Here is a 26,437-nt window from a genome sequence, read left to right as displayed (position 1 = left end):
ATGATGGACTGTCCAGTAACATTCCCCAGAAAGGGAGGTTCAGGGTGGTAATTAATAGAGTCATTAACATTAAGTATTAGCTTATTTAGCAAGGGCATAACCCCTCTTTGTTTGAGAACAGCCTGTGTTCTGCCTTCCAGAGGGAGATGTAGTACTATGCCCACCACTTGCCTCAGTTTCCCTTTACCAGGACACTTTTAAGAACTCACTTACTTTCCAGTTACCTTCTCAGCCCAAAGTTCTTTAATTCATATTTAAATAGTATGGCAGGGGAAATATTTAGTTTATCTAAATATAATATAATATTTTATGTATATATTATACTCACAGCAAATAAGTTAATAACTTAGTGAAGTTGATAACATAATTTATTAACAACGTAGTAAAAGCATCCTGATTGGTTAATAACTTAGACTGGTTGATATTAAAACATTATGTGATTTAATTATTATATGCTGCAAAGAGCCACAGAAGATGCACCAAAGAGCCATTTGCAGTTTGCGAGCCACAGTCTGAGTATCACTGGTCTAGAGTCACTACGCCGTTCACTAGAATTATTAATTCTAGTGGTCTAGACTTTAGAGAAGTGTAGGGGACACTTACTTTTTGCCTCTATTACATCAGTGATCTAGAAAACATAGAAAGTCTCTCTCTGATTTGCAATCTGTCAGATTTGGAATGTGGGGGTTTTTTGTTTGTTTTTTTTTTCCACCAGTGCAGTAGTCTCATTCCTTTCCTCTTCATTTGTCAGAGATTATTTGTTTACCAAGGGATAGGGGCCATTGTGTCAACACCGGAAGACAAAAATACATATAATCTATTTCTATTTTGGCCCTTATGCCCCTCCACGGTCTCTTAAATATTATCCCTGAATAGCAGATGAAGAACTAAAACTAGTGATGGATGTTATCAAAGCAGTCATTGAAATTTCTATAAAAGGTGAGCTAAGCCAGGTGCTGAAAAACCCAGTCACCACTTCCTTTCAATGATCACAATCAAAAGGGTTTGCCCTTCCCTTGATTAAGGTTCTATTTGGAAATTTGGCTCATTTGTTTAAAAGCTTAAGCATTCAAGCAGCTGATGTACCATAGAATAAGTTAATGTAGGTGTCCAAAGGTATTACAGAAAGTGAACAACAGGTAGGGAAACCCAGAGTGTGTAGGATTGATTGTCAGTATAGTTTTATGTGCGTGAAATGTGGTGATCTTTATTAGAATGGCACAAGGAACATCACATTGCAGTAAAATAATTTTGATGACATGGCTTGGAAATTGTAGGCCATTTATTTTCTGATTCCCAAGGTTGTTGTGATAGACTCATGGGGAACATGCAATTAATTACTCCCATTTCAGATTTAACAAGGATTAAAAAAACAAAGGACAAGAAATAACAAAGATATGCTAAAGGAATATAAATGCAGCAGATAGTTATTATATAGGAGATGTTTCCTTAACACTGTAGAATACAATGCAAATGTTCTGAATCCTATGCATTTGATGACAGTATGAGTGATTCAGACTCTCTGTTTAATTTTTTGCATACAAAAGAAAAATAATAAAAACAATATGCTTAGTTTATTTCATGTTATGTTACTAAATACAAAATTTGTGAACAATAAAGATACCCAAGCTAAACTGGATGGCATAGGTTGAACATTCTACTTAGGTTAATACAGATGTTTTAACAATGAAGTAATAAAAAAGTTATAGAAATATTTTAAATATAACCTTTTAAGGGGAACTTTATGGGCAAGTCTCTCTCTTGCCCATGAACCCTGCTTGAACATTTGCTTTGTTCATACCATATCCCGTATGCAAAGTCACCCAAAAAAAGAATGAACAAGTACCATTTTTGTCTCTGCTGTTGTGTGAACAAAGCCTAAAGTGGTATGCTTTTAACTCATATTTTGTACAAGTAGCCTGTGCTCTCTAAAAAGGGTTGACTTTTTGTTTTGTTTTGGTTTTTTTAGTCCTCTCAGGTTACTTTGTGTGACAAAGTTCCTCCTCTACCTTGGTGGGTCTTGCGCTTACTGGTGGATTTGCTCGCCTTGGAGCTTCACAGCACCCCTCAGCTTGGCCGTTTTTTTGTACCCACAGTCCAGGCCGACTCCTCCTGTGCCTGACCAGGAGTTGGGAGGTTTGGGGGAACCCGGGCCCATCCTCTACTCCAGGTTCCAATCCAGGACCCTGTGGAATGCAGCTGTCTAGAGTGCCTCCTGGAAAGAGCTGTGAGACAGCTACAACTCCCTGGGCTACTTCCCCATGGCCTCCTCCCAACACCTTCTTTATTCGCACCATAGGACCTTCCTCCTCGTGTCTGATAATGCTTGTACTCCTCAGTCCTCCAACAGTCCATGTTCTCATTCTCAGCTCCTAGCGCCTTTTGCTCCCAGCTCCTCACACGCGCACCACAAACTGAAGTGAGCTTCTTTTTTAAACCCAGGTGCCCTGATTAGACTGCCATAATTGATTCTAACAGCTTCTTGATTGGGTGCAGGTGTTCTAATCAGCCTGTCTGTCTTAATTGTCTCCAGAAGGTTCCTGATTGTTCTGGAACCTTCCCTGTTACCTTACCCAGGGAAAAGGGACTCACTTAACCTGGGGCTAATATGTCTGCCTTCTATTACTCTCCTGTAGCCCTCTGGCCCGGCCCTGTCACATTTTATTATTCCCATTTGCTCTCACTCTTGAAGAAAAGTACTGAAGTTGCAAATATTTTATAGTATATTTTAATTAGATGCTCACAATAATATTTATCTTGTGAATGAAACCCACCAAAGTATGGACATTCATTTAATGTAGAAACTCCTTCCTCAGTTCAGCTTCATGTGCTTGTATGTAGAAGAAGTGAGGTAGGTACAAGAATCTCAATCTGCTGTTGGTCATTTTGAGGGATCCTAACAAAGAATTACTCCAGATCTTCCTTAAGCTTGTGTTCACAGTAACGCAAGATATATTAAGAAGACACAATATTACTAACATAGACATACTACTTACAGATTCCCTAGACAACAAAGACCTCACAGAGGATTTGATAACATTTCTGACTCATTGATGGTGTCCACAGGACAAGTGACCAAGGAAACTTTAATATCCACGTTGGCAACACCTCAGACATAGTGGACCAAATCTTCTTGTCCCCTCAGTCCACTGATAGATTTCCAACATGTGACTTTATGTGCAACTCACATAGCTGATCAGACTCAAGACTGGATCCTTAGCCTAGAAGCAGACATCAGAAAAGGTAGGAGCAAACCCTTCTGATAGAGCACTACCTCCTCAAAGAAGAGATCAAAACAAAACAAGGAAATAAAAGATTCTGCCTTTTATGGCTCACCCCCATGGAGCCAGATAAAAACCATGCCCATCTGAAGAGCTGAGAAGTGGACAATCAGTCAGATTCTATAAGGTGACACTGGCAGCTGCTACTGACACACTCATGCCGACCTGTATGCTTCACTTCCATCATTTCCACAGAATTCCATAATTACCAGTGCCTGGCAGTTCTGAATAAAACACTGTTGGCTGAAGAAGAATCCCAGTAAGACAGGGCATAGGGTTGATGTTGGCGTAGGAGAGGAAAATGTTTTGAAGACCAGAATGTTAACATCATAGAATCATAGAATATAAGGGTTGGACGGGACCTCAGGAGGTCATCCAGTCCAACCCCCTGCTCAAAGCAGGAACAATCCGCAGCTAAATCATCCCAGCCACGGCTTTGTCATGCCTGACCTTAAAAACTTCTAAGGAAGGAGATTCCACCACCTCCCTAGGTAATGCATTCCAGTGTTTCACCATCCTCCTAGTGAAAAAGTTTTTCCTAATATCCAACCTAAATCTCCCCCACTACAATTTGAGACCATTACTCCTTGTTCTGTCGTCTTCTACCACTGAGAACAGTCTAGATCCATCCTCTTTGGAACCCCCTTTCAGGTAGTTGAAAGCAGCTATCAAATCCCCCCTCATTCTTCTCTTCTGCAGACTAAACAATTCCAGTTCCCTCAGCCTCTCCTCGTAAGTCATGTGTTCCAGTCCCCTAATCATTTTTGTTGCCCTCCGCTGGACGTTTTTCAAATTTTCCACATCCTTCTTGTAGTGTGGGGCCCAAAACTGGACACAGTACTCCAGATGAGGCCTCATCAATGTCGAATAGAGGGGAAAGATCACGTCCCTCAATCTGCTGGCAATGCCTCTACTTATACATCCCAAAATGCCATTGGCCTTCTTGGCAACAAGGGCACACTGTTGACTCATATGCAGCTTCTCGTCCACTGTAACCCCTAAGTCCTTTTCTGTAGAATTGCTGCCTAGCCATTCGGTCCCTAGTCTGTAGCGGTGCATGGGATTCTTCCATCCTAAGTGCAGGAATCTGCACTTGTCCTTGTGGAACCTCATCAGATTTCTTTTGGCCCAATCCTCTAATTTGTCTAGGTCCCTCTGTATCCTATTCCTACTCTCCAGCATATCTACCTCTCCTCCCAGTTTAGTGTCATCTGCAAACTTGCTGAGGGTACAATCCACACCATCCTCCAGATCATTTATGAAGATATTGAACAAAACCAGCCCCAGGACCGACCCTTGGGGCACTCCACTTGATACCGGCTGCCAACTAGACATGGAGCCATTGATCACTACCTGTTGAGCCCAACAATCTAGCCAGCTTTCTATCCATCTTATAGTCCATTCATCCAGCCCATACTTCTTTAACTTACTGGCAAGAGTACTGTGGGAGACCGTGTCAAAAGCTTTGCTAAAGTCAAGGAACAACACATCCACTGCTTTCCCCTCATCCACAGAGTCAGTTATCTCGTCATAGAAGTCAATTAGATTAGTCAGGCATGACTTGCCCTTGGTGAATCCATGCTGACTATTCCTGATCACTTTCATCTCCTCTAAGTGCTTCAGAATTGATTCCTTGAGGACCTGCTCCATGATTTTTCCAGGAACTGAGGTGAGGCTGACTGGCATGTAGTTCCCAGGATCCTCCTACTTCCCTTTTTTAAAGATGGGCACTACATTAGCCTTTTTCCAGTCGTCCGGAACTTCCCCCGATCACCATGAGTTTTCAAAGATAATGGACAATGGCTCTGCAATCACATCGGCCAACTCCTTTAGCACTCTCAGATGCAGCGCATCCGGCCCCATGCACTTGTGCTCGTCCAGCTTTTCTAAATAGTCCCGAACCACTTCATTCTCCACAGGGGGCTGGTCACCTCCTCCCCATGCTGTGCTGCCCATTGCAGTAGTCTGGGAGCTGATCTTGTTTGTGAAGACAGGGACAAAAAAAGCATTGAGTACATTAGCTTTTCCCGCATCCTCTGTCACTAGGTTGCCTCCCTCATTCAGTTAGGGGCCCACACTTTCCTTGACTTTCTTCTTGTTGCTAACATACCTGAAGAAACCCTTCTTTTTTACTCTTAACATCTCTTGCTAGCTGCAATTCCATGTGTGATTTGGCCTTCCTGATTTCACTCCTGCATGTCTGAGCAATATTTTTCTACTCTTCTCTGGTTATTTGTCCAATCTTCCACTTCTTGTAAGCTTCTTTTTGGTGTTTAATATCAGCAAGGATTTCACTGTGAAGCCAAGCTGGTTGCCTGCCATATTTACCATTCTTTCTATACATCAGGATGGTTTGTCCCTGTAACCTCAATAAGGATTCTTTAAAATACAGCCAGCTCTCCTGGACTCCTTTCCCCTTCATGTTGTTCTCCCAGGGGATCCTCCCCATCAGTTCCCTGAGGGAGTCAAAGTCTGCTTTTCTGAAGTCCAGGGTCTGTATTCTGCTGCTCTCCTTTCTTCCCTGTGTCAGGATCCTGAACTCGACCATCTCATGGTCACTGCCTCCCAGATCCCATCCACTTTTGCTTCTCCTACTAATTCTTCCCGGTTTGTGAGCAGCAGGTCAAGAAGAGCTCTGCCCCTAGTTGGTTCCTCCAGCACTTGCACCAGGAAATTGTCCCCTACACTTACCAAAAGCTTCCTGGATTGTCTGTGCATCGCTGTATTGCTCTCCCAGCAGATATCAGGGTGATTTAAGTCTCCCATGAGAACCAGGGCCTATGATCTAGTAACTTCCATGGGTTGCTGGAAGAAAGCCTCGTCCACCTCATCCCCCTGGTCCGGTGGTCTATAGCAGACTCCCACCACGACATCACCCTTGTTGCTCACACTTCTAAACTTAATCCAGAGACTCTCCATTTTTTCTGCAGTTTCATATTTGAGCTCTGAGCAGTCACACTGCTCCCTTATATACAATGCAACTCCCCCACCTTTTCTGCCTTGCCTGTCCTTCCTGAACAGTTTATAACCATCCATGACAGTACTCCAGTCATGTGAGTTATCCCACCAAGTCTCTTTATTCCAATCACATCATAATTCCTTGACTGTGCCAGGACTTCCAGTTCTCCCTGCTTGTTTCCCAGGCTTCTTGCATTTGTGTATAGGCACTTGAGATAATTCACTGATAGTCCCTCCCCTCTCGCACGCTCCTGCTCTTGCTTCCTCCCAGTATCCCACTTCCCCACTTACCTCAGGGCTTTGGTCTCCTTCCCCCCGTGAACCTAGTTTTAAGCCCTCCTCACTAGGCTAGCCAGCCTGCTTGCGAAGATGCTCTTCCCTCTCTTCGTTAGGTGGAGCCCGTCTCTGCCTAGCACTCCTCCTTCTTGGAACACCGTCCCATGGTCAAAGAATCCAAAGCCTTCTCTCCAACACCACCTGTGTAGCCCTTCATTGACTTCCACAATTCGACGGTCTCTACCCAGACCTTTTCCTTCCACGGGGAGGATGGACGAGAACACCACTTGCACCTCAAACTCCTTTATCCTTCTTCCCAGAGCCACATAGTCTGCAGTGATCCGCTCAAGGTCATTATTGGCAGTATCTTTGGTGCCCACGTGGAGAAGCAGGAAGGGGTAGCGATCCGAGGGCTTGATGAGTCTCGGCAGTCTCTCCGTCACATCGTAAATCCTAGCTCCTGGCAAGCAGCAGATTTCTCAGTTTTCCCGGTCGGGGTGGCAGATAGATGACTCAGTCCCCCTGAGGAGAGAGTCCCCGACCACCACTACCTGCCTCCTTCTGTTGGGAGCAGTGGTTGTGGAACCCCCAACCCTAGGACAGTGCATCTCATGACTTCCAATCGGCGGAGTCTCCTTCTGTTCCCTTCCCTCAGATGTATCATCTAGTCCACTCTCCACATTAGTACCTGTGGAGAGAACATGAAAATGGTTACTTACCTGTATCTGTGTTGCTGGTACATGGACGCTCCCCTTTCTTCTTCTGGAGGTCACATGTGCCGAAGTTCTTCACTGTCCTCCTGTCCCCGCAGTGCAGCCTGCTCTGAATCTTCAGAACGTTGTGTCCGTAGAAGCATATCCTGACGTCTGTCCAGGAAATCTTCAGTTTCTCTTATGCAATGCAGGGTCGATACCTGTTGCTCCAGACCTTGAACCTTCTCTTCCAATATGGAGACCAGCTTGCACTTTGTACAGACAAAGTCGCTTCTGTCCTGTGGAAGAAAAACAAACATGGCACTTCCAGTGAAGGTCACAACAGCTGAACACTCCGCATCCATATTACCTTCCTTCTATGAGCTTCCTCAGGAGTTGTAGTAACTACTCAGAGAAGCTGGCAAGATGTAAGCCTCAGTGGGCTCTCCCCAGGTGAACTCCCAGGCAAACTCCCTCTGTTAGCCTCTCTGCTGTTCTCAGCTGACTGGCTTTTTAAAACAGTCAGGCCCACTCAAGGCTCACCTGGAACAAAGCACTCCCAATTCACACTTTTCAAACAACCAATCAAGCACATGGTCAAACTGTCAAACTGACACTGACCCCACAACAGACACTCAGATCAAGAGTCTGTCACCAAGTTGTCAAATTGCTCTTCCCTTGGAGTCCCTTTCGGACTTCTCACAATTGCTGGAATCTCAACTACCTCCAGCTGTGAAAAACACCTTATTCCACATGAGACTGGTTAAAAGACTGAGTCTCATCCTCTCAGATAATTGCTTTGTCACTGCGGTCCACACTTTTTGTCCCCCAAGCTGATTACTGCACCATATTATCCAATGGAATGTGCACTTCAACTTTACAAAAGCCTCAGTCAGTCCAGAATGCAGCAGCCTCCCTCCCCCAAAAATTCTAGCAGTTCAGAGAATCTCATTCTGGTGATCTGCTCATGACAATGTGACACAGAAAATAATGTCAGTTTCAAAATTGTGATCCTAATTTTTAGGACACTCCATAGAACTGGTCATGGGCATTTCAGACAACACATCTCTGTAGGTGACAATAATCTCTCTCTCAACAGCCCTGTTCCTCAGGAATTAAGACATTAAAACCTCAAGGGTGAAGCTTGGGAGAGTGGGAGACAGGGCTTTCTCATCCACTGGAGATTATGATCACATGAATTAGAATTAAGAGGAAGAGGAGCATAAAGCAATGGAGACAAGAGAGAAGAGAGAAGGAGGAAATAAAACTAAACAAAAAATAAGCAGAAAAATTTAGAATCAAAAATTAATCTGACTACCTCAGGGTAAGTGAGAAGGAAAATCAGACCATTGGCTAATTGTAAATTTTTGGCTTCCAACTCTTTAGGAAGTACTCAAATTTTACAGTAATTGGTACCATTTCAAAAATGCATGTGGGAGACAGAGAAAGAGAGAGATTTGGGTTTAGAACCAAATCCATATCTTATATTGAACTAATAGAATCAGGTTCAGTGTTTCAAAAGTACTTATAGGTTATAATCTGCAAAGAATTATTTTAATGAGGACAGGACTGACCAGATAAGGGATATATGTTTTTAGTCATAGAACAATGAAATGTTACTTACAGGACTTTAAACAAAAGTAAATTAAAAATGACAAATAGAGACAGACATTTTCCTCACTCAGAACTTTCCCCCACAATCAAAATATATTTCAGTTCACATTATGGTAAAACCAAAATACAATAACAATCTGCTGTGTTTTATATTAAATGTCATTTTGTTCATTCATTTTCAGTTTTCCTTTACACTGTATTGTAGAGAAAATCTTGAAATGTCCCTATATAACAAGTATGTGTCTAGAGACATATAGCTATGTCATGTAAGTGAAAGAAATAAGAAATAACCAACTGCCATAGATAATACTCCTATGCTTTTTGGATCATAATTTCAGTTAAGCAAAAAGGCAGATTTTGTTTACAAGTATGCTTTGACATTTGAGTTCAGTTATCACCATGGTAGAATACTAACCTATTAGGTCATTTACATCATCTAAATGGGTGTCTGAGTAACACAACATTCAAAGAGTAATTGAGAACAGAATAGTGATTGTATCCCATCAAACCAGGCTTTATAATCAAGTAAATAATACTTGGAATGTAGCAATAGGCCAGTTAGATAGAATGTCTGATTGGCTGATATTTAGACTAGGAATTTGGATTGAAATTTGACAAGAACACTGGAGAGAAGAAAATGAAAAAAATATATAAAGATTTCTTTCAAAAAGAATTGCATGCATAGCTAAATATAGCTATAGTTTGAGTCTGAAAAGGTATTCTCTGTGAAATTGATGGTTGAAGACTGAAGTCTAGAGATCTGACAATTCAGGTGTGGTAGAGCATCGGCATCTGGCACTGCAATTATCTGCATATCTTCCACTCACAAATACTGTCTTTATTTATTCAGACTAGTCTTATATCAAATCCATGGCTCTGGGCTCCTTTGCCATGCAGATAACAAATAGAAAAGATAGAAAGTAAAACTTGACCAAAGCAGAAGCACTTCTTTCTCCCGTACTACTGAACATGATTTGATCCAGTCATATGACTAATATAGTTTAAAACAACACACACTTTCCAACAAGATACACATTCCACTCTCAGTTGCCTCAGTCCTTTGCCGATGACCATTCAAAGAGCTGGTCTTAGCAATGTGCCTGAAAAGTCAACAAATTGGGTCTCTTTCTGACCTTGTGGGAGGTAGGAGGCCATTACAGAGAATGTTCTGCCAGAAGCTCCCTCACATTTGTAGTGAAGAAGAAGATCAAGAGTCTCTGCTCCTTGAATACCCAACTCAAGTTCACAAGTTTCACATTGTCACAATATACCGCAGCAGGCAGTGTCATACCGTTACACACTTAACATTGCCTGTTCCTTTGGATTTCCTTACTAGAATCATTTATATACTTCAAGAGCTTTCTATCGTTGATTAGCTACCTATTCATATGAAAATGGCTCAGCTGGTCCAATCTGTAAAATATGCATTCATTTAATGAGGATCCTGGCACTGGAGGTATGTGGAATCTGTTACATACTAAGTGAGGCTTTCTTATCGGAATATTGCAGAAAGCAGAATGTGCGTTAGCAAATTATTTTTATTCACAACACCAACTTTAATCTCCGTCTCATGAGTCATAAAATACCAGATGATCAAAATAAGAAAGAAGAGTCCCAGCCAGGGTTGGATAAGGTGCTGCTGGAGTTCTAATGTCCTCACTTTCAATATAGCTGGGAAGTTTCTCAAGAATTATAAATCCATGTTTTTGTAAATGAAATAGGCCATGACGTAAACCTAACAGTAGAACCGTAATTAATTTTTTTAGCTATACAAAACAGAGAAGCCTTTGGAAGAAGAAACAAAAGTAGTCTGCTGTTCAGGTGATTCAAGATGGTTTAAATAAGTGTTAACACAAGACTTCACTCAGAACGCAGACTAAAGCTGCACTATTTTGTGGGGTTGGGCTTGTTAAGGAGAGGGTGGAAAACCTTTTAATTAAATTATGCACATATCTTTGAACTTCTTGCATTAGGTCAATATCCTAAAGAGAAAGAGGACTCGATTCTGTACTCTGGCCCCGATTCAGCAAAGCATTCTCTCATGAGTTTAATTTGAAGCACATAGATAGTGCCATTGAAGTCAATGAGACTATGTATGTGCTTAAAGGTAAACTCATGCTAAAATACATTGTTGGATCAGGGCCGGACCACTGAACACTTAGGAAGTTCATGCATGTGCTGAGAGGGAAGTTTTTCTCCCACTGTTCTAGACAGACAGAATAAAGAGCATTCCGTTTCCTTTCAGGAAGCTCTGATATCCAGATCAAATAGGTTGAGCTGCTCAGATAAATGATCCTTACATGTTGGGATGCCGACTCAAAATAAGCCTTGTAAGCTTTTCCCATCCTTTTACACAGTGACTGTGCTGAACTGGTACAACTGGCCCTGAAATATTTAGTGAAACTGTGACAGACTAGAGAGACAGGCTGACAGTGTTTCCTGCCTTTGTTTGCCAAGTTTTGTCCCTCTTGATTGTAGCTTTGGCCTCTGTGAACAACTCCCTTAACTTAAAGGGCCAAGAAGCCCAGAGGGTTAAGTGAGCATGAAAACTCTCAAATGAAATACAAAAAAATTGCAACCAGACAATTCAGTCTATATAACTGGATCTGATTAATATATGTTTGTTCTTCTGGGCCTGCTCTGACCCTCACTGAAATCAACACTAAAACTCACCATAATTAAATGACAGTAGGCTCAGTAATGGGACCGTATTTTCAAAAGCAAATGCCCAGAGTTTTATTGGCAACATGGTTAAAGGTTACAAGATACTCAAGCACTCAACTTTCTGGTTGGCTCCAATTGGGATGGAAAAGCTGCACCTGGATCAGTGGAGAAGAAATGAAGAAAGGGTGAGCTGTGTTCCTTTCCCCTGCAGCCCTCAAAGAGGGAAGACAAGGAGAGACAGAGAGAGCACAAGTGCCCACTCCCTGCATTCACACTCCTCAAGCACCTCAAGGGGCCAGAGCGGAAGTCTTGAACAAGTTTTTGCATTAGCTAGACTGGTTTGCCAACGCATAAACCTCATATAAAACCCGACAAGCTTCATCCTCATACTATGGTTAGAACAAAACACACACTCAATACATAGTGACAGTGAAACGAGGCTATACAAGGCACTTTGTATCAAGATAGCTAGCAATATGACTTGCACAGACATTTTGTCATTATAAAACTCTTTATATCTTAACTGACAAAATGTCAGCCAGGACACTTTAGGCATCCTGCATATAAATATTTTTGGAACTTCAGATGAAGATCCATGAGTCTCCCAGTAAAAACTAGGACATATGTTTTCTTTAAGGTTGAAACTCTTGTTTAAACATAATATACAATCCACAGGATAAGGTACCATCTTTTATGGGAAATAAAGACCCCAATGCACTTTTCAGCTAATAGGTATTACTGAAGCAATGGGCAACAGTGGCAAAAATCTGCTACAGAGCACCCTGCAGTAAAATCAAACTAAACTGATAAATTCTATCAGACGCTAGTGAACATAAGACATTTTTGAAGTATAAAATGCCCATTAAGCTCAGCATGCATACTTTTTTATGGTTTAACTTATTCCCATGGTTCAACTTCTCACCTTTTCATCATATCCATCAATCACTTCCTTGTTTAGAAATAATTCTATGCTAGGAGTCTCTTGAACTCATTTATACGCTTTCCTTTATTCACATGTATTTGTATCTTACTCTATGGATTTATTACCCTTTGTATGAACCAGTTCTGTTCCAGTTCTCTATTTGTTCCTAGTGTATAAAATTAGAAAATGTTCCCAACTTGCTGAATTCTTTCACCAATGCATATTAAGTTTTATCAGTGACATTCATAAATTGGAAAACTAGATTTGAACCCATCTCTTGGGACTTGATGACATGTTTTTAGCCATGCTGACAGAGCTCATATGTTCTTTTGAAACAATTCAGAACATAGTAATATTTCGAAGCAGGAAAATGTTTTCCCCCCCCCCATCTGTATCCACATGGACACATATTTTACACTATTAAATACATACACAGATTAATAATAAACCCAGATCATGTTCTACTTGAGCTTGATATAAGGGGTATTGATATGTGCTCAAAAACACATAGGTCTAGATTTTCTGCTCTTATTGTCTGCAGACTTTCCATTTCAACTGGGTGCAGCAGAGAGGGATGATAACCAGAACAACAGTTGAAGTTCCCAGATTCCATGGCTGGTTCTACGCCAACAGTGGTCTCTTTGGACTTTGAGTAGCCTGGGCACTGCCCTAAGCTTTGCCAGTTGGTAGTAGTCACCCGCAGCACACTTTGGTTACACCCCCTTTATGCTACCCGCACCGGGGGTGCAGTTAAGGATGGTGTTGGTGCTGGTTGCATACATGCTGACTGAGCACTGCAGTGTGCAAAGGGAATCCCCATTTAGGGAGATGCAGCCAGTTTCTGTTCTCTGTGCACCACTCTGGTGGTAAAAGAGAGAGGAGAGTGTGAGAGAATATCCCTAATATACTGTATATTAAAATAGGATTATAGCTGTATTTCAGGGTAATTTTTTCCCCCAAATAAGACACTGCTCCTCTAAATGCTTACATGTGTTTAACTTTTCAATTATGAGCAGTCTTACTTTAATCAGGCATATGCATAAGTGTTTGCAGGATTGGGACCTAATTAGCTTGTTACTTAAACTGTGAAAGAAATGCAGGGTTGGGTTTATTTTGAAAATGGATTTTATTTTATTCCATTGATTGATAAGAATGGGCTGAGTAGGCTTTACTTGATGGAAAGATTTTTATCGGTAGGACTTTGGTTTGTATTTGACTCAGGTAGACATGGTCTGAAATTTGCTTAAATCTGGGGTGGCTGTTTAGTAGGATATAAAAAATTAGATGATGGTGACAGTACATTTCCTGGGAGACAAGGTTCTCATAAGCAAAGCCACCTTCAAAACAAGCACACTTTGGCAGCTTCATCAAAGGGACCAAGGATTAAATGAGTTTAGAATAAGAACTATTCTCTCTCTTTTTCCTAGAGATGGATAGACATCTTTGCTCCTTCTCTTCAATTGCACAAAGCAGACCTCAGCTGCAACCAGGGGCTTGTCTTCACTGTAATGTGAGCTCGTGTTACCTACACTCAAGTTAACTGTTTGTGAGTTAGCCTAGCTCAAGAGAGATTGGTCAAACAACTAGGGTTACCAACTCTCCAGGATTGTCCTGGAGTCTCCAGGAATTAAAGATTAGTCTTTGATTAAAGATAATGTCATGTGATGAAACCTCCCGGAATTCATTCAACCAAAGTTGACAACCCTGCAAACAACACTCAAAGTGCACAGAGTGATTAGATTAGCACCACAGAGTCGCTGAGTCCCCATTGTGTTACTAGCTGCAGCATCAGCAGCACTCATGCTTTCATCCATACCTTCTAATAGGCTGGCTAGGTTGAGTAACTCAAGCTACAGATATGCAAGTGTGGATAGGAATTGGGGCTGGGGCCAACACTTGAGCTAAAGCGAAGATAAGCCCTAAGCACTGATCCCCAAGTGTTCAGTTTTTGAGAGTCTAGAGAGACACAAACAAAATAAAACTGTGATACGTGTGAAAACTATGTCCCACTTGAAAAGAAACCGAAAAGTTCTCTCTTTCTTTAGTTGTTTCATGACAGAAAGGGAGCTTTCCTAACTATGTCTCTCTCTTTCTGGGTTTGGTACTGATGTTAGCAATGCTGTAAGCTCAATGGAACAACTTAGATAAAAAGTTTTATAGAAAACTAAAGGATGTCAATTTTTCATCAGTATTTGGGGGATACAGTGCAGTCTGCATTCATTGTTTTGGATTCAGAGATTAAATGTAAGAAAAACTTGGGCCCTCCCTTTCTGGTATGTATGGACTTAAAAAAATGGGGGACATAGGATCCAATATTTCAGAACCGATCAGCTCTCTAACTAGTCTGTTATGCAGGAGTAGCCTATACAGGGAGCAGGAAAGAAAGGACAAAGAGAAACAGTGATGTGTGTTTCAGAGTAACAGCCGTGTTAGTCTGTATTCGCAAAAAGAAAAGGAGGACTTGTGGCACCTTAGAGACTAACCAATTTATTTGAGCATAAGCTTTGAATTTGAATATTTGAATATTTTAATATTTGAATATTCTCTGTGTGTCTATAAAGTCTGCTGCAGTTTCCACGGTATGCATCCGATGAAGTGAGCTGTAGCTCACGAAAGCTCATGCTCAAATAAATTGGTTAGTCTCTAAGGTGCCACAAGTACTCCTTTTCTTTTAGTGATATGTGTGACATCCAAAAAGAGTTAAGCAGCTCTCAAGGATGGGGTGGAGTCTGTGACTCTACCCCTCAGAAAAGGACACATCAAGCCTGATGGCTGTACCACCTATATATTTTTATCACCATGTCAGGGAGCTTCCCTTCCTAATCTTTCATGCTGTGACTGTGGATGCTACTGTGGATGCAGGACCTAGCCGGGCAACAGGGTTCCTAAAGCTCCTCACCACATACATGCTTTGTAGTGTGCCTGGACGGTCAGGGGGCGGGGCAGAGAATTTCAAAGGGGAGAGGTTGTTGTAGAGAATACTCTGCCAGCAGCCAAGTCAACATGCTTCTGTTGAGAAATGAACTCTGCAAACAAAATACTGTGCACCTGGTTGACTGGACACTACACGAGTGTCGGATTTTAGTGGAATTACACTGGCATGAAACTGGAACAATGCAATTATGAATCAGGCCCAGTACTCACAAAATGAGAAGGGACTTATCCTTTTCTCATATTATTATCTATCCCTTCCTAATGCAGGAGAAATGTTATGTGCTTTTTTCACCACTTCTGTGCAGTAAGCAGCTGTACACACTGATGCACGGCTCTCTTTTTCTACCAGGTTGGAAACTAAAGGTATGTCTCCACAGCAGCTGGGACTGTGCTTTCCAGCCTGGGTAGACAGATATGCACTAGCGCTGCTTGAGCTAGCATGCGAAAAATAGCAGTGTGGCCATAGCACCCTGGGCAGCAGCTCAGGGTATCCGTCTGAGTACATAGCCAGGGGGTCGGGCAGATCTGTGCTTGGTGGCCAGCCCAAGCTGCTGCCTGTGCTATCCCAGCCACACTGCTATTCTCAGGGCACTAGCTTGACCAGCCCTAGTGCACGTCTGTACCAGTGCTGGGCACCACACTATCAGCTGCTGTGGACACATACCATAATTCTTAGACTATCCATTTTTAGGAGTAGCTTATTTTTCCCCCTTCCGAGGTATAATACTTTGCACTTGACGACAATGAATATCATCTGCTATCGTGTTCTTAGATACCTGTTTTAGATAGGTATGTTAGCAGTACCATACCATTACCCTTGTGTGGACATTCTGAATATTTTTCTGTTATCCGATGATGTTGCATTTTACTCTTCACCCGTGCTGTGTTCCCTCTCTCTTCCTCTTATTTCTATATGTGACAACCTTCTGACAACCTAATGACCTCCCTCTATTTAAACCTTTCCAGATAGAATCCTGAACATCATGACCTTCATCCTTCCCATTGGTTTTGTCCTTGACAGGCTCATAGAACTCTTTCCAACTTTCATCTTCACCCTGTAGCACCAACAGACCCTTCTGCATTCTCTTTGTTCTTATTGATATACTTGTAGGACAGTCCCAGTTTTGGGGTCTTTTTCTTATCTAGGCTCCTATTACGCCCCACCCCCTGTCCTGATTTTTCGCAGTTGCTGTCTGGTCACCCTATATACTTGCTAGGTAGAGCAACTGTAGCTGCCTCTTGGCTACATTCTTTGAATTTATGTTTCTCACATACTTGGGTTTTCCATGTTAGAAGTTTCCCACTGTGCATTGTGTATCAGAGCACAGTCTTTACACTGTGTAGCACTTTGGGCCCAGTAGCAAGTCTGTCATAGATGTTGAATCTTGCAATTTTACCAACAAAGATAGGTGGCTCTGGGAGATGCTAGCATTATTTAATCTGTCTCTAAAAAGGTTTAGTCTGATTGGGAACATGACTGAGTTTGAGACTGGTTCTTAGTAAAAGCAAATTGTTTTGCTCATTCCTCAGTAAAACCATAGGAATGCACAGGGCTTCCCTAGGGCTTGACAGAAGTCAATGGAAAGCCTTCAAGTGACATCCATGAGTTTTGGATCAAGCCTTTAGCCTTTATCCTTCCTCCAGTAATACCTCCTGTATTTCCAGCAAAAAAGAAGAAAAACACTCCCTTTCTTAATTGCCACTGTAGGGTGTGTCAGTGGCATTTGTTGCAATTCAGGAAGAAGTATAGGTGAAAGAAGTTACAAAATTACACTTCAGCGAAGGATGCAAAGGTATTTAAAAAGATAGTGAGTGAAACCAGAGACCCTTACAATTAATTTATCAAAGTGTTTGCCATTCCATTTCAAGGCAAATTAAATAATATTGAGCAAAAGAAAGTTAATCTGTATCTAGAACATTTTAATAAATAGTTTTAAAAAATAAGCACAGATGAGTTGGCTCTAGACAATTCTTGTTTATCTTCCATCTCTGTCTGTCTTTGATGGATGTTGTTCATGCTCTTTTGTTTACGGTAATAAACAGGTTTTTAATTTTCGTATCTTCTATCTCTCTAGTGCCGATCTGTGATGGATGATGTGACAAAAGATTCCTCAGTAAATTCTGAATGCTAAATAAATTAGTAATGTAAGAAGTGGTGCTGCATTCACCTTTGACAGCATTACAATTGCTGCTGCTCTCCAACTTGTTCCCATCATTTGCTCAACCTGTGTCAATAATATTAATTCTGCACAGGGCTGATTTACAAAAGATACATAGTTCTCTTCAGTAATGATGCACAATATTATATAGTACTATCTAAGCTGCAGCGTTTGGGTTTATTATTGCAGAGAAATTACTAGTGAGCAACCAATAGTACCACCAGCTGTTTCTAAATGCCTGCCCATCTTAGTGTATGCATCTTCCATGATCCCTTGATATACTTTCACTTCCTCACAGAGTGGCACGTCCTACACTTTGGCAAATGTTGCTCTAAGGTTTATGGGTGTTTGGATACAGGGACTGGTTGTTTTGGTTTAATGTTTAGTTTGGATTCTTTGTCTGTTTTAATACAGGGGAGCCAAGATTCAGTTGTTAGAAGTTCCTTGAATGTTGCCAAAGTGCTCGGACCAGAAATGGAGGTGATAAGACTCAAACCGTCCTTTGGCTTTTCGGTGTGAAAAGTAAAGGAGGACTTGTGGCACCTTAGAGACTAACCAATTTATTTGAGCATGAGCTTTTGTGAGCTACAGCTCACTTCATCGGATGCATACCGTGGAAAAGTGTTTTCTTTTAGAAGTAATACTTCTTTGAGAAAGGACAATGAAACCTTTTATACTGTAAATTGAAGAGTTGATTTACCTCTCATCATCACTAGTTTAATGTCTCGTTTCACCTGAACCAGAGCTGTGTTTGGCACAAAAGAATGGGAAGAAAGAACCTCTTATGCCTCCCTAGTTCTTAGGGATAGCCTCAGCACAGATGCTACTTAGTGCAAAAGTCACAGTCTGTTCTTAAAGAGATGAAAGGGTTATATTCACTGAATATATCTTTCGCTGCACGTAGGTCAAGCAGGTCAAGTAATGAACATCCACGTCTTTTTCCTCTTTCCCTTGGAGCCCCAGCTTATCACTCTTGCAACACACCATGGGCCTGAACCTAAGTCTCAGAGTGCTGCTTACCAAACCACAAGGCCAATCATCACAGCTGGATCTTTCTAGTCATTGCTGGTCCCACATGACCATTTTCAGTACTAGTGAGGAGATGAAGGACACTGTGTCCCAGAGCACTTTTATATGCTCCAGATTCAATGGAAAATAATCATCATTGTCATAATACATAACAAACAAAAACCTTTGTTCCACTATAATTCTAGGGATATGGGATAGTCTATTTCTCAGAGATTCAAAATGCAGTACCATATTGCTGGCATAGCAGGTGGCTTCCTTAACACTCCTAAACTAGAACAGCAGTGCCAAACACGAAGGAAGATAAGTGTAAAAGTACTATGTCAGGACAATATAAATTGTGAGGTACATGGGAGGAAGTAAAACAAGTTATCATCAGTACCTCAGACCCATATTTTAGCTGGGATGTCTGCATCTTAAAATTAAAGTCTAACTTGAAAGTCACTGTAAATACAAAAAAAAAAAAAAAAAAGAAAAAGAAGCAGCAGCAGCTCAGAGTGGAGAAGAATGAAAACCAGGCAATAAAGTAACAGGGGGAAAATTACAAGGTAAAAATGTGGCAGTTTACCATTCCTTTTCTGTACCAGAGAGAATAATGGAGGGTGTTTGGAGAGGGAAGTATTCAAAATGCACCTGCACCATACTAGGTTTTGTAATATAGTTCTGCAATGAAAGGAGATAAAACCTATCCACTTATTATGATGATTCTCAGCTCTAACTGTGTTAGGAATACAGTTCTGATATCTAATCATGCTTCTAGTCTTCTTTATCTCAGCACCAAGATTAGGAGGAAACAAGTTAGATGTGACAAACCACAGCACAGTTCACTGCTACCTGCTCCTTATTTTTATAGATTTAGTCAACAAAAACAAGTTGTGAAAATCTGTAAAACATTATTATGAAAATGATGCTCTTATCTGCTAAAAACAGAATTCCTAGAGGAGGCTCAAGTCTGTGAAAAATGGTCCCTTAAAGGGACAATGTCACTGATGTGAAACAACTTTTCTCAACTAAGACATGTCAGATTGCTAGCACTGGACATCAGTGGGAATATGACTGCATGAAAAAAGTTTAAACTAACTGCAGGAAAACAGTCAGACTTCAGATGTCCCCAGCTTTATTTGAACAGGTAGATTTGAGAAGAGGGACAAAAAGCTTTGAATAAAAGATTTGTAAGATTCCTCTGAACCTGGAAGGGTTTTGCTTGTTATTGTTTTCAAGTGCTTGAATTGTGCATGCCACAGCTGCCTGTGCAGCATGCTTCCTCTCCAGTATGCTTCCAGCTATTTAAAATTATGATATGCAAAACTGAAACCAGTAATTGTGTTTACAGGTGAACACAGTGCAAAAGAGTTCTTTTAGTCTAAGAAGCATAGGCATACTGCTGCACCAGTGTACAGCCCCATTGAAGTCTGCGAGATTCTTCCAGACTTCATTAGTCCATCTGTGCACTGCACCACTGTAGGACTGATGCCTATCTTTGGATGGGATCAGTCTAATTGAAGCACAGGTTCGTAGTAAGGAAAAATAGCTACTGCCTGTGAGATATTTGGTGACTTTGATAAATATGTTAGTCTTCAGCTCAGTTCACTTCACCTCCCCCCCAAAAAAAATCTTAGTTTGCATGATTTTTGGTTGTGGCTATTAAATTTAATGTAGTGTTTTCAATATTCCCTGATATTGCCCATTATTATTAATATAATCTCAGTAGGACTTAGAAGCCCTAAACAAGATCTAACTTCATTGCACATGGCACTGTACAAATATAGTAAGTGACAGTCCCTGCCCTTAAGAGCTTGCAAACTAAATAGACATGAAAGACAAAGGGTAGGAGATAGAAAGCATTTATTATCCACATTCTACTGATGGGGAACTGAAGGACAGAGAGACTAAGTGACATGCCATAGAGAAAGTCTGTAACAGAAATGTTAACTGAATCTAAATTTCCTAAATCTAAATCCACTGCATCTTCTTTGTCCCAGTCCAGTGCCTTAACTATAGGACCTTGCTCTCATACTGGGTTTCTCTCAGTACAGGGTATGCTCCAAATAAGGCATCACAATCAAATACTATGCTGTGGTACAAGCTAGTTTTATTTCATATTTTAATGCCAATCAGTTTAGTCACAGCAGAAGCTCAAACGCCACAGAAAATGAACTACCCTTGCAGTGCTAGAAGTTAGCACTTCAGGTCAGGATTAAGGTACGTTGGAAGTTCAGTATGTGATTCATCTCTGCTGCTCACTTTGTCCTTGCTTTGTGAATAAATAGAGAACTGAAGTTTACATGGTTTTCAATATGGCACCAATCACGAGCACCGAAATCACTTACAAAAACAGAATCAAGCCATATTCACAAGTAACACATAATAGATTATAGAAGCCCATTCATTTGCTTTGAAAAAAATCTACCTTATCTTTGTCCCATTAGATGAACCATGCACAATGGAACTTAGGGTACCTTGACACTTAGCCCTGGTCTACACTAGGACTTAAGGTCGAATTTAGCAGCTTTAAATCAATGTAAACCTGCACCTGTCCACACGATGAAGCCCTTTATTTTGACGTAAAGGGCTCTTAAAATCTATTTCCTTACTCCACCCCTGACAAGTGGATTAGCGCTTAAATCGGCCTTTCTGGGTCGAATTTGGGGTACTGTGGACACAATTTGATGGTATTGGCCTCTGGGAGCTATCCCAGAATGCTCCATTGTGACTGCTTTGGACAGCACTCTGAACTCAGATGCACGATTGTTTGCCGTTGCTCTGATGCAGGGAGGGGCGACTGACAACACAGCTTACAGGGTTGGTTTACAGGGAGCTAAAATCAACAAAGGGGGTGGCTTTACATCAAGGAGTATTTCAGGCAGGACTTCACGGAGGGTTCCAATAAGAAATGGTGCACCTAAGTTATTGTTCTTATTGGAACAAGGAGGTCAGTCTGGCCTCTGACTGATACATGGCTAGATTTACCTCGCTGCACCTCCTCTGTGAGTGACTGCAGTGTGACCTAGAGAAATGAGTCCCCTAGACAGGGGGCGGGTTTGCAAATGAGACATACGGTGACAGTGAGCTGAGCAGGCTCCATGCTTGCCATGGTATGGCGTCTGCACAGGTAACTCAGGAAAAAAGGCGTGAAACGATTGTCTGCCTTTGCTTTCATGGAGGGAGGGAGGGAACAGGGGCCTGACGATATGTACCCAGAACCACCCGCAACAATGTTTTAGCCCCATCAGGCATTGGGATCTCAACCCAGAATTCCAATGGACAGCGGAGACTGCGGGAACTGTGGGATAGCCACCCACAGTGTAATGCTCCAGAAATTGACTCTAGCCTCGGTACTGTGGAAGCACTCCGCCGAGTTAATGCACTTAGAGCATTTTCTGTGGGGACACACACACTCAAATATATAAAACCGATTTCTAAAAAAACGACTTCTATAAATTTGACCTAATTTTGTAGTGTAGACATACCCTTACTGAGACTGTTGAAAGGGGTCTCAAATGTCCAGTCCTAAGCACTCAGGAGCACACTAGTTGTTACTTAACTAGTGTGGGAACTGTCAGTTAACGGAGGGGAGAGAGCTTCAAACAAATACAGAATTCAGTCAAGAGGGTTAGTGTCATAAATATAAAGGGAAGGGTAAACACCTTTAAAATCCCTCCTGGCCAGAGGAAAAATCCTTTCACCTGTAAAGGGTTAAGAAGCTAAAGGTAACCTCGCTGGCACCTGACCAAAATGACCAACGAGCAGACAAGATACTTTCAAAATAGCTGTGCTGAATAGAATGACTATTCCTGTCTGTATGTCTTTTTTGTAACTTAAGGTTTTGCCTAGAGGGATTCTCTATGTTTTGAATCTAATTACCCTGTAAGGTATTTACGATCCTGATTTTACAGAGGTAATTCTTTTTTACTTCTATTAAAAGTCTTCTTGTAAGGAAACTGAATGCTTTTTCATTGTTCTAAGATCCAAGGGTTTGGGTCTGTGGTCACCTATGCAAATTGGTGAGGATTTTTACCAAACCTTCCCCAGGAAGCAGGGTGCAAGGGTTGGGAGGATTTTGGGGGGAAAGACGTTTCCAAACAACGTTTTCTCAGGAACCAGATAAAGTTTGGTGGTGGCAGTGGAAGTCCAAGGGCAAAGGATAAAATAGTTGGTACCTTGGGGCAGTTTTAACCTAAGCTGGTGAAAGTAAGCTTAGGAGGTTTTCATGCAGGTCCCCACATTGTACCCTAGAGTTCGGAGTGGGGAAGGAACCTTGACAGTTAGTGTTTTGAATTTAGATGAAAGGGGACAAGTGGGAAAGGACTAAGTGGGTCTGGGAGATAGAGTCATTCACCCTAAGCCTCTGGATGGACTCAGGGTTGGATCCCTTACCTATGAAATCATTTGCTATTGTTAGCCTGCATAAAATGTTTGTCTGTAAGCCTGCAATAGAGCTAGGCTATTTTAGTGCCAAACTCCTGAGAAAAGGACAGTGTGTGACTGTCACTTTGCAGATGCAGAACAAAGAACTACAGATTTTATTTTCTTTGTAAAATAGTTTGGTACAAATACACAGACGGGTGCATCTCTTACACCAGAGAAAAGAACATCCTGCAAGATGAGTTTAAAACGGTTGGAGAGAAGGATCACTATATATTTGGAACGTTGCATGTTTTCACCCAATGAACAGCTCCTCTAATATTTGTAGTTATGAAGATCATCTCTTTCCAGAAGTTTTTCCTCAAGCTGCAAAATGGTCTTGACTGGGAAAGATTATTTGTTGTTTTTTCTTCCATAAGTAGGTTCGATCTGTGGGAAACAGCATGTAGATTTGTTCTTTCCCGAGAGAGCTGATGTGCTTCAAAATGTATAATGGACCATGGCATGCAGACACTGAGGGTATGTGCTTTAGAAATACGAAAAACAACAGTAATAATATATCTAAATGTCTCTGACATTCTTGTGCCTCACTAAGCCCCCCATTACTAAGCCCCCAATGAAAATGAGTAGGAGAGTAATGGAAAATTCATTCTACCTGTTGTTACTTTGGTGTTAGTATCTCAGTGTCTCCCAGCTGCACCATTGCACATCTATTTCACTGGTTGCAATATTTACCCAAGATAGAGTGGCATCATCAATTCTGAAGACACAGACATGGTCATATTTTGCTGCCCTTTTCATTCTGCAGACCATCTGGCAAGCAGAGTCACCTTTCATAGATCACTCCCTCTTCCAATACTCCAGTCACCCCATAAATGGTTCTCAAACTATTTAATTTTGCAAGGACTATGAAAACCACTGGTGCTCTGTTGACCACGATGTGAACATTTCTGATTTAACATGAATCAATGCTACATAAATGTTTACCATTAAAGAAGGCTTCTCTAACACTAATTTGTTAGAGAAAAAAAATCCATTACTCTCAGTTTCCCGGTCAGTCTGTTTTAATTTACTCCAGTGACCAGATTGGGCTCTGGCTGGCCCTCAGATTGCAGGAACATAAAGGTGCCTTAAAGTTGCCTCAGTCCTTTTTTGCCTTACCCTCCCATGACCAAACCTTATCACCAAACACTACTTGGCTTGACCAGAGAATCCGGCCCATCGTATCTCCCACATTATGACAACCTGATCCTTGGGAGGCCACTAATGTGTTTTGCTTGCTGGAAGCAAGAAGAGTTATAGAGGTAGATGAAAACAAAGAGGTACAGTACTTACTTCATTTTAAAGTGAAAAAGGTTTTAAAGGTATTTTGTTGTTCTCTAAATTGTGAAAGAATAAGAATAAAGAAATATTCAAACAATCCAGCAAAGAATGGAGAACATGTGTTTGCTTCTATGCAAAGGCACACTATGGGCAACAATGTTCAGACTAAAGGAAAGACAGATCCTGACCACTTTTCCAATCACTTTGTATCATTCGGAAAATACAAAATCTGGAAACCCAGTGGATCCAACCTCCTAAGGATTCCTCCTCAGGTTGTAAATAGCTACTGGAGCAGCTCCTATGGTATAGCCCTCACCCACAAAATAGGATATGTGTCTGGATAATCTTGAACCATGGTGCTCCCCAACTACTTTCAGGATTCCTCACCTGTAAAATGCAGATAATATGTACTTACATCAAGGGATGTTGTGGGAATAAAATAACTGAAAGTCTTAAAGTGTACAGTGTTCAGATGAAAGTGTTCAGATGAAAAACATTATATACAGCACGTGTAAGTACCAGCACTTCTTCACAGGTCAGTTTACTCAACACTGGAGAATGCACTACTATGAAATAGGTCCTCTCAGAGTCTCATGTTCTACCCTAGCCAGACCAGTTTAACATTAATAGCAGAGGCTTTAAAGGGGACTGTTTGAAAGAGAGAGCGTGGGGAGTGAAGGCTGTTTGAAAATGTTTTATATGGCACAAATCTAGTCAACATATTTTTTTCAATATATATTACCAACTTGGATATTATTCACATATCTGTTAACAGGGTCAAGTGATCAAAAGAGTGTTACTAGCAAAAGTACACACACAGACACACACACCCATGAAGAACACCAGCACAATACCAATGTATCGATAACATCTCTCATAATAGGGCCCCTGCAAAGGGATGAAAATGATAATACAAATATAGCATTAGGGTAGGATTTTAACAGAGGGCTTTATAAGGCACACCATATTTAGAAAACATTTTATTATTATTACAATTATTCATTTTCTGTATCATGTCTATGATTTTCTCCTCTTCATCAAGACCTGATTTTTCCGGTCAACTGAAGGGTCACCAGCAGAACGTGCTTTCCACAGCAAGTAGACTGGACTGAAAAGTAAATCTCACCCAGGGAGAAAAGAGTTTAACTGCAAAAAGCTTCAGTGAATACGCTTATCCCCCATACTGAGAATTCAGACCAATTTGACAGAATAAATTGCCTTGCTGCTCAATGAGTCCCTCTAACAAGTACAGATTACATGTTTAAGACCTGTTGTTGCCTCCAGCCAATGTACCCAGAAAGAGTGTTAACTGTCCCTGTCTCTGCTTCCCAGATAGTAAAAGGAATTTGGCTCCAAAGACTGACTTCTAAGAGAAAGCGAAGCGGAATGCTGAAAAACACAATTAAAAGAAGGATAAATATGTGAAAATGTTTACCACCACCAATTGGCATAACATTCCAGACATATTAAGTAAAGTTACGCTTTCAACTAAGAGTATAATACTTTGTTATTTATTGGAATGCAGAAGAAAATGAAATTTCACAAGCCCCACATATTAATGTGCCAGATGGGGGGAAGGGGACCCATGTTATAGATTCTGCTAATGTGACTCCTTGAAACAGTTAGAGCTTCATGCTGTAACAGGCTGAAAATTAAGTGTAAATTCATCAGTTTAATTATTTCTTTTTTTCCTTTTGTGGGGGACATATTGAAGACCAGACATCTTTTACTTAATCACTGATTACATTTGTTGCAGTATATGTCTGTAAAACAAGTGTGGCAAATCTATTGCTATGCTGTATTGTCAGGAGCCCCAGTTCCCCTTCCTGAGTTTGTAGCTATGCTGTATGAAAAACAGAAAACTCTCTTTCCCCTGCTGGTGGTTTGAATTGCTCTAATTTGTTCTGGTAATAGGCCCCAGATGTCAGAGTATAAAAGGAAGCCGGACCCAGCAAAAAGATTGCCATTCTGACCTTCTATTGAATTCTAGAGCTCTTGCCCTCTTTTGTCTTCTGAGAAAATCAAGCATTCACAAACATGCTGAATGGAGTGGAAAAAGCAGCCTGACTCTTGTGAAAAAAGTCACAAACAGAACTGAGATGGCCGCTTGCCACTTTCCCTGTCAGGGTGACATCTGCCACTGTTTGTTGAGCTGCCTTTTGTGGGGGAAAAAGGAACCTTAACCTCAGCAGGGCTGTCTCTTACTTCCCCCCTCCCTTCTGC

At 41.2% G+C, this 26,437-nt stretch overlaps 1 protein-coding gene across 7 annotated transcripts in view; it reads left to right on the top strand.

Annotated features, from left to right (window-relative positions):
- Nucleotides 1-26,437, top strand: part of LOC140906869 (cadherin-19) — a 169,265-nt gene that overhangs the window by 6,958 nt on the left and 135,870 nt on the right. Inside the window, exon 2 of one of the 7 annotated variants that reach the window (XM_073331694.1) lies at nt 23,311-23,410. The exons of the other annotated variants lie outside the window; for them this stretch is intronic. The gene's annotated coding sequence lies outside the window, so the exon portion shown is untranslated. The remainder of the gene's footprint in view (nt 1-23,310; nt 23,411-26,437) is intronic. 7 annotated transcript variants of the gene reach the window in all.

The sequence above is a fragment of the Lepidochelys kempii genome, chromosome 2, assembly GCF_965140285.1.
Source record: "Lepidochelys kempii isolate rLepKem1 chromosome 2, rLepKem1.hap1, whole genome shotgun sequence".
In the NCBI taxonomy this organism is placed as follows: domain Eukaryota; kingdom Metazoa; phylum Chordata; order Testudines; family Cheloniidae; genus Lepidochelys; species Lepidochelys kempii.
This window is presented reverse-complemented; position numbering and strand designations above follow the sequence as displayed.